General features: G+C 43.3%; 1 pseudogene; it reads left to right on the top strand.

Annotated features, from left to right (window-relative positions):
• Positions 1-4,148: 4,148 nt before the first annotated feature.
• On the top strand, positions 4,149-4,678 carry LOC109273634 (nucleotide triphosphate diphosphatase NUDT15-like; annotated as a pseudogene).
• The last annotated feature ends 3,355 nt before the right edge of the window (positions 4,679-8,033 follow it).

The following is an 8,033-nucleotide window of genomic DNA, read 5'->3' on the forward strand; positions in this document are numbered from 1 at the left end:
AACCCCTTCCCTCCTTTCCTGGTTTCCAACTAGAAGGGATCACCTAGACTGTGGTCTTGCCTTGTGTTGACTAGGTGACTAGTGGCAAATTCCTGTGTCTGTGTGATCACAGTGTCATTGAGAAGCCAGATTCCTGCCCCGCCCTGCCTCTGTGTGTTTATGGTCTACAAGTTGCTAGAAACTGAATGTTCTAGCATGGAGGGGAGCCATTCCTTTGGGCATGAGAGCTGCCAGCAGGCTTGAGCAGAGCCCTGAGGGTGTCCCTGACTTCCTTGCCTAGAACACTGACTGGCAGAAGACATAAAACACAAAATAAAAAAGCCCTGATGAAGGAATGGAAGAATAGAGAGAGGAAGACAGGAAGGAGTGAAAAAGGACAAAAGTGGTCAGAATACAGCACGCACTGAATTAAAGAGTGAAAGGAAGTCTTAACTTGGTTAACTCTGTAGAAGAAAGAGTGGAAACAGAATAGCTACCTCAACTCATCTTTGAAAATAAAAATGTATTTATTTTTTTAATATTTATTTATTTTGAGAGGGAGAGAGAGAGACAGAGAGAGGGAGGGAGAGAGAGGAGGGGCAGAGAGAGAATCCCAAGCAGGTTCTGCGCTCACTAACACAGGGCTTAAACTCACGAACCGTGAGATCATGACCTGAGTTGAAATCAAGAGTCGGATGCTTAACCAACTGAGCCACCCAGATGCCACGCTTTGAAACTTTAAGTCCCCTTTGTTTCTTTTGGTCCTTAGAGAGGTTGCCAAGGTGTATTTTTTTTTTTTTTTTTGTAGCTTCTGTGTCCTTACAAATGTGTGTGCTTGTAAAATGCATCCATGTAAAATGCACACATGATACACAGTAGTAATTCTGGGATTCAGTCACTAGAGGGAGGCAGAGGAACGTGAGAAAAGCTGCAATGGCCACCAGACAGGACCATCCTAGACCCAATCTGAGAACGCGTTACTGCCTTGACCAGGTGAGATCAGAAATCAGACGAATTAGAGTCTTCTGCCTTGTCCTTCATTCAAAATGTGTACCTACGTTTAATCAGTGTAACAGACACATTCCCTAAGAATAAGAAAAAAGCTGCTTATTGTAGAACAATGCAGAATTAATGCGTCCAAGCCATAAAGGGCTATTGGCTCATCAGGTCAGTGCTGTTACTCAGCTGGAAAACGTGTGGGAACCACAGCCTTCAACCACATGCTCTCTAGCTGTGCAATCCTTACCAAGTGACTGGTCCTCTCGGAACCCCAGTTTTTCATCAGTACGAGAGCCACAGTAATTGTTTCCACCTTGTTGGGTTGCTATATAAACTTAGAAACGAGAAACTTCCCCACAAAACAGCAAAGAACTACACGGACGCAAGTCCGATCATAAGTATTCACCATGAATTCAGGATTCAAGGTCGTCTGCTTAATCATGCTCTTAAGTCCTCCAGGCAAAGTCCATAAACCGTAGTTCTCAAAGGGAAGGAGGTAAGGCCCTTGCTGTTAGCATCTGACATGGTACCCGGTAAATAGTAGCTAAATTTTTTTAAAGTTTCTTAAATGAATGAGTAAAAACACTTACATGTAGGAAAACCATATAGTTTTGTATCTAAAACAAACCTTTCTTTTTTTTAACTGAAAGGAAACAGTATTAGCGATTACTCCAGGAAATGGGTCAAAAGCAGGACTGTCCCAGGCCAGCCAGGACATAAGACACTTACGTCTTATATAGCACTTAGTACGCCATAGGTGCTGCCCCAAACATATTATAGTACTAACTCACTTAATCTTTACAACAATACAGTAAGGTTGATACTATTATTAATCCTATTTGACAAATATTTATTGGCCATCTACTATATGTCTCAAGTCTTCTAGGTTCTTGGGACACATCAGAAACAACTATGGGGCACCCGGGTGGTTCATTCAGTTAAGCTATCTGCTATCTTGCTATCTGCTCAGGTCGTGATCTCACGGCCCATGAATTCAAGCCTCATGTCGGGCTCTGCACTGACATGGTGGAGTCTGCTTGGGATTCTCTTTCTCTCCCTCTCTCTCTCTTGCCCCTTGCTCTCTCGCTCTCTCACTCTCTCTCTCCCTCTCTCAAAAATAAATTAACATTAAATAGTTTTTTAAAAAAACAACTACAAAAACAAAGATTTCTGTCATTAAAGGGGAGGGGATGAGAAAGTCAGACAGTAAACTATAAACATAATAAATAAACTACATAGCATACGAAAAGGCCACTGGGCTGCAGACGAAAGCAAGAGAGAAAATGTGGCTATGGCAATATCACGTAGATTGCCCGCCATGACTGAGCCCCTGTTCCAACTGAGGTGATCTGTCTCCAGTCCCTGCTTTCGACCTCGACACTGTTTTCTCTTTCAGTTGTGATGTGCACCTAACCCCACATGCAAATTCATTTCCTCCGTAAGTGGCCAAGAGAAGCTCACAAAATCTGGTGATCCCTTCTTTTTTTTTTAACGATTTATTTATTTGTTCATTCATTCATTTATTATTTATTTGAGAAGGACAGAGACCACGCGAGTGGGAGACGGGCAGAGAGAGAACGAGAGAGAATCCCGGGCAGGCTCTGAGCTGTCAGCACAAAGCCTGATGTGGGGCTCGAACTCATGAATCCGTAGGATCGTGACCTGAGCCTACACCAAGGGTCAGACATTCAAGCAACTGAGCCACCCGGGCGCCCCCTGGTGATCCTTTCTTAAACTCAACTCGGCATCCTCCACGTATGCCAGACCTTTGCCACAACCGATGGCTTGATTAGGGCTACAGCCTGGCTCACACCGGATGCTGCGCCCCTGGAACTGCTTGCCTGCTCTGTGTTCATGAGTCTGGGGAGACGGCCAGACAAGCCCACCAGACAGGAATAAACAAATGACTTGGAGGGGAAGGGACAGGCTCTTGGGAAGTCTCAATTGCTTGAACTGGCACTTAAGCATGGCTGAGCCAGTGAAACCACATGATTTTGAACTTCCTCTGCATCCCACCCCCCACCCTGCTCTGTCTCCTGTGTGTACCTCTTGCCCTTCCTCATCTTGTGACTCTGGCGGAACTCCAGGGTGGTTATTCAACCTGTCTCTAGACACCCTGGGCCAAAAAAGGAAGAAAGGGCAAGTGCAGGCTCCAGGGCAAAGCTGACTGCCAAAAGCACTGTCAATGGCCTGAGGCTGGCCAGGGAGTACAAAGGGATCTTTAAATGAGAAAGTCAGCCCGCAGGAAGGGATTCAGCATATTCCCACGCGAGGGACACCCACCTGCAAAGGGATGAATATGCACACCACACAAAAAAAATAACTGAAAATAAATCTTACACCTAAATGAAAAAATAAAACTACAAAACTCAGGGGAAAAAAATATGGGAGTAAATCTTCATGACCTTGGGTTAGGCAGGGACTTCTTAGACATAACAACAACAACACCAAAAAAAAAAAAAAAAAAAAAATCAGATGACACAGGAAAAAACTGATAAATTGGGTTTGCCAATCTTAATGTTGCTTCGGGCAACAGTAAGTCTAAAGACAACCAACAGACCTGGAAAAAAAAATCTGCAAAGCCTATATCCAACAAGGGCATAGCACACAGGATATATGAACAATTCTTACGACTTAACAAGAAAAAAGGCGACCTAATTTTAAGATGAGAAAAGAATTTAAACGGACAGTTCTCTAAAGAAGACACATAGTCTATAAGCACACGAGAAAGATGCTCGATCGTTAGGGAAATGCAAATGAAACCACAAGGAGATGGCACTTTGTACCCGCCGGGGAGGCTGAAATTACCAGGATGGACAATCACAAGTGTTGATAAGGATACGGAGAAATCAGAACCACCAGACACTGCCGACAGGAACATATGACAACTCACTGACTTTGAAAACCAGTTTGGCGGTTAAATGTTAAACATACAGCCCCCAGAGGACTTAGCGGCTCCTATCATAGGTATCTACCCAAGAGAAATGAAAACATACGTCCACACAAAGATCTGCACACAAAGCTTCATTGCAACATTACTTGTAATAGCCTAAACGTATAAACGATCCAAATGTTCACCCAGTGATTAAAGGATACACAAATGGGGGGCCTTCATACAACAGAATACTATTCAGCAATAAAAAGGAATGAAGTCCAACACAGGCTACGATATGGATCAAACTCAAAAACACCATGCTAAGGGCCGTGCTCCCCACAGCCTCCCGCCCTATGACCTTTTGCATGGAGCTGCTGGGGAGGCTCCTGGAGCTGGGGTAGGAGCAGTGGTGAGCAGCTGCAGGCATCCTCGCTGTGTCCTCCTGGGGAAGAGATAGGGGGCAGGTTCCAACTTCCTGGGGCCCATCTGAGTTCAGCGACGGTCGGGAAGAATGCACGCAAAGGAGGAGCAGGGAAGAAGTAGCTCTTCACCTGAGAAGTGTTCGCTTTGCCTCTGTTGTGAATTATTTTGTTGGGGAAGAGAATTAGCATCACGTCACTATATTCACAAAAGGAGAGGTGGATGACTCGTGACCCAGAACCATGAAACACAGAGCCTGAAAAAAAATGAATGCTGAAAGGAGGCTGGCAGGCTTCTCCACTGGACCGGCCTTTCTGGGCACCATGTTGCTTAAGGGAACAAGGCTATGACCCATTTAAAGAAGATTCGGACCATCTGGCAGGATACAAAGGACATCATCTCTAGGGGAACAAGAAGATAACCTGATTCACTTAGAGAAGACAAAATAAGGTCCAGTTAGAGAAGGAAGCGCATCTACATTTCAGAACAACTCCACTGTATCTAGAAAGTTCCAGATGATTGCCAGTTGATGTGCCCTCTCTTGATATTCCCATCACCCTTTCAGCCAGTACTTGAGAAACTTTCTCTGGCATTATGTCATGAATTGCATTTCAGGCTCAGGAAATGTGATAAATGGTGACATTTGGTGGTTCTGTTTTCCATATTTCTTCTCTATGATGCCTGCTGTGCGGCAGCTCAAACGGACATCCTAATTCAGCTCAGTATGCCTGCTGCAGAATTTATTGTGTTTGTGGATTTTCCCCTTCTGTTTTATTTTTTTTTAATTTTTTTTTAACGTTTATTTATTTTTGAGACAGAGAGAGACAGAGCATGAACGGGGGAGGGTCACAGAGAGAGGGAGACACAGAATCTGAAACAGGCTCCAGGCTCTGAGCGGTCAGCACAGAGCCCGACGCGGGGCTCAAACCCACGGACCGTGAGATCATGACCTGAGCCGAAGTCGGACGCTTAACCGACCGAGCCACCCAGGCGCCCCCCCTTCCGTTTTATTTAAAACAAAACAGTTTTGGTGCTGTATTGTGACAGTCCTTGCAACGACAGTGAACAGGACAGGTCATTTGGGTATACTTCCCAGGTTTCTGACTGGAAACCTAAGCCAAACCATCTGGAATCTTCCCTAGCGTTAACGTATTCTCTGTGAGACCCAGCCTCCTTGTATGTAACAAGGAGATTAGACGAGGGCAGGGGTTCTCAAAGTGTGGTCTGGGGCGGTCCTTGAGACCCTTTCAAGGGCACTCAAGGTCACTGCTGTTTTTGTAATGCTAAGATATCATTTGCCTTTCCCACGGCTATTCTTTCATGAGTGCATAGAGAGAGGAATTTTCTGGAAGCCACATGATGTGTACTATTGTGACAGAAGAAACCAGGCACGCCATAGATAAAACTCTCTTCCATAGGTTTATCTCAAACATACTTGATGAGGGAATTCATTGAGATACCTCTTCAGACTAGTACTAACCCAAGCAGATGTCTTAGAGCTTCAAAAACTTACCACAAACCTGTAGAGTTTTTCCATGTCTGCTAAATTTTTGGTAGACAGACTCATAAGGAGCTTGTGAGCCTTTTCGTTTGTTTTAAATTCACCCAATTATACATGAAGGTCTATTTCAATGGAAAGAGAAAATTACCTGGGGGCTTATTTATAGGAAAAGGTAAAAAGAAAAGTGCTATTAATATAAATATACTTACCCCAGCACCTAGTATGCTAGTTGGCATCCAGTAATCACTCAGTAAATATTTCTCTAAATGAGTAGATGAATGAAGCAGGATTTACTCTTAAGTAAGCAGTTAATTCTTAGATGGTTTGAGAATTGCCTTTAATAGAAAAAAAAAAACAAAAACTAATGATGACCACTAGCAAAATCCTCTTAACATTAAATGTCAGTTTAGGTTCTGCCAGGACGCTGGGGAGTGTAAAGTCGCTCTTCATCTATTGGCCCTGAGGGGTCCTTTGTCCTAAGATAAGCAAGAGCCACATCCTAGCACAGGTCTTCCCAGTGGAGCTTGATGTGAATTTGGTCTCCCTTAGTTCCACTTAGAAGAGACTGGTTCTTTGATATTGTCACTGTCAGCTTTCCAAATAAGACAAATGCTCTCAGATGAAATATTCTCTTCTTTGGGGCACCAAAGATGATGTTAACTGGAGACGGCGGGGAAGGAAAGTTCAGGGAGTCGTGTGTATGGGAGAAACCCGGCTTCTTGCAACATAAAACCAATCACATATTGATGCTGTGTCTATGTGGTTTTTTAATGAGGTTATTTGTGTTGTAATGAGAAGTCAGTCTGTGCTGGAGTAGTGTTTAAGTATTTAGGTTTTTGCATAATAACATGGCTTAATAGCTTTGTCTGCAACAACGTAGCATTCCTCATTTTATTTATGAGAACAATTCGTGGGCACAAGGAACGAGCAGCCAGCAAGGAAGCTGGGCTGTTCACCGGCTTCAGGTGGACTTTCTATCCCTGTCCTCCATTCTTTCTTTTCTTTTTTATCCTTTTCAGATTCACTTTCCATCTCCTGTTTGAGGATTCCCCAAACAACGTTATCTACAGCTCAGACCTTTGTTCTAAGCTCCAGACCCAATCACACGTGAGTCATTGCCACATGAGATTTTCCACTTCTGCATTTCCTCTTGTATTCCTCTCAAGGAAATGACTCTGCCATCGGCCGAATGGCCCGAATTGGATTCCCTTTCCCCACAAAAAGCAGCCACACTTTTTTGTCCGTTCTGTTTCTCTCATGCCTTTGTTGACTTAATGGTTGAAATGGGAACATTTATGTTACATCTATTTTACAACTTTAAAAGACTAACAATGTTATATGCCAAAAATCATTAAATTGTGCACCTTTTTTCCAGTATAATTAACATGCAGTGTTACATTAGCTTCAGGTGTACAATATAGGGATTCAACAATTCTATACATTTCTCAGTGATCATCATAAGTGTACTCTTAATCCCTTTCACTAATTTCACCCATCCTCCTACCCACCTCCCCTCTGGTAACCATCAGTTTGTGCTCTATAGTTAAGAGTCTGTTTCTTGGTTTGTCTCTTTATTTCTTGACGTGTTTGTTTCTTAAAGTCCACAAGTGAGGAAATCATATGGTATTTATCTTTCTCTGACTTATTTCACTTAGCATCGTACTCTCTAGATCCATCCATATTGTTGCAAATGGCAAGATTTCATTATTTTATGGCTGAGTAATATTCCACTGGGTACACACACACACACACACACACACACACACACACACAACATCTTTATCCACTCATCATGCAAGGGACATTTGGACTGCTTCCATACCTTGGCTATTATAAATAATGCTGCAATAAACATAGGCGTGCATATATCTTCTTGAATTAGTGTTTCCATTTTCTTGGAGTAAATACCCAGCATGGAATTACTGGATCAAACACTGATTCTATTTTTAATTTCTTAAAGAAGCTCCACACCGTTTTCTGCGGTGGTTGTGCCACTGGCATTCTTACCACCAGTGCACAAGGATTCCTTTTTCTCCACATTCTTGCCAACACTTGTTGTTTCTTGTGGGTTTTTTTTCTATTAGCCATTCTTTTTTAAGTTTATTTGTTTTGACAGAGATGGAGACAGTGCAAGTGGGGGAGGGGCGGAGAGAGAGGGAGAGAGAGAGAATCCCAAGCAGGCTCTGGGCTCCCAGAACAGAGCCCTACACAGGGCTCAAACTCACAAAACCATGAGATCATGACCCGAGCCAAAACCAA

The sequence above is a fragment of the Panthera pardus genome, unplaced genomic scaffold (assembly GCF_024362965.1).
Source record: "Panthera pardus isolate Hobbes unplaced genomic scaffold, ASM2436296v1 HiC_scaffold_6, whole genome shotgun sequence".
NCBI lineage: Eukaryota > Metazoa > Chordata > Mammalia > Carnivora > Felidae > Panthera > Panthera pardus.